This window comes from Eimeria mitis, genomic scaffold (assembly GCF_000499745.2).
Source record: "Eimeria mitis Houghton genomic scaffold, Emh_scaff4646, whole genome shotgun sequence".
Classification (NCBI taxonomy): Eukaryota; Apicomplexa; class Conoidasida; order Eucoccidiorida; family Eimeriidae; genus Eimeria; species Eimeria mitis.
The window spans coordinates 1,791-2,982 of record NW_013572953.1 but is presented as its reverse complement, the minus strand read 5'-3'; positions in this window follow the sequence as shown (position 1 = coordinate 2,982).

Genomic DNA, 1,192 nt, shown 5'->3' with positions numbered 1-1,192 from the left:
GCCCTCAGTTGCGCGGCATTTTAAGGCCGCAGCGTGTCAGTTTAACACGCTGCTGCTGTTTTTCTCCCCCCTCCGCGCAAAGCCGCACGTCAATGTGAAGTTGCCTTTCTAGGCGAATCCTCGCAAAATAGTATCTTAAGTTAACACTTTTTCTCGACAAGTGTGTTACCGTTGCTGTGTGACGCTGTGAGAGAAGACCCGCAGGTTATTATCAGAGTTAAGTACGCGTGATATGTCTCCTTGCGCCTAATGATGCGCTGCCAGCTGGCAGGTTGTCGTTGCCTTCAGCTGTTTCCGGGGCTGTTGAGGGGCAGGGGGGAAGCGTTTGTCGTTTACAGCTTCTTATACTGAGAATAGAGCAACGAGCAGTCACTGTGCCGGTAAAATGAACAGGTGTGTGCTGACTGTGGGTGGTAGCTGCCCGTGAGACTGGCGACATCTACTGTTGCTGTATCGGAACCCTTCGCCGCTTCTGCCATCCAAGGTGTGTAGAGAGAGGTTCCATAGCTTCTTGTGAACCGTTTTGCAGCCGATAGCGTTTTCGACAAGGCGACAATACATATGTTGAATGTGCTCTGTCTTCCAACAGGACACCAGGGACCTTCCGGTGCTGCCTCTAGGCACTTCCCAACGATAAAAAAAGTGCGCGTAGTTGCTGCTAGTTGTGCTAGGTAATAAAGGAGCTTTCAGCATAGTTGACAAAGTAGTTATCTTCATTCATTTAGCGTGAAAAAGTACTTGGGGTTACGACGGGCCCTCCCACTTGACGGTTTTGCACAGCAACACTGCTCTGGATATCATTCGCATCATCCCTTCTCTCAGTTGAGAGATGCGGGTCAGCGCTCTTTCGAAGCGATGCCGCTGCAGGTTCTTTCAGAAGCCTGCTACTCGCATATCTGCGTGACAGCTTCACTGGTAAAAAAATTTTTCCTCGGCAACACATGTCTGCGATTGCTTCGATTACGGGCAAACCGCCCTCACAGTCGACTCAAGTTTCTGTAGTGCTCCCCCTTCCTGGTGTAAGCCTCTCCATCACATATCTGGCAGCAGAAAGCTTCATACTGCAGTTCTCCTTGTTGTGCAGTCAACTTTCTGGAGATGTGCAACTTTGTGAACAGCTTCATCCCAAGACATCGACAGAAACCTTCAAGCTGCAGTTCTACGTGCACGTTGGCACACGTCTGAGAGGGGT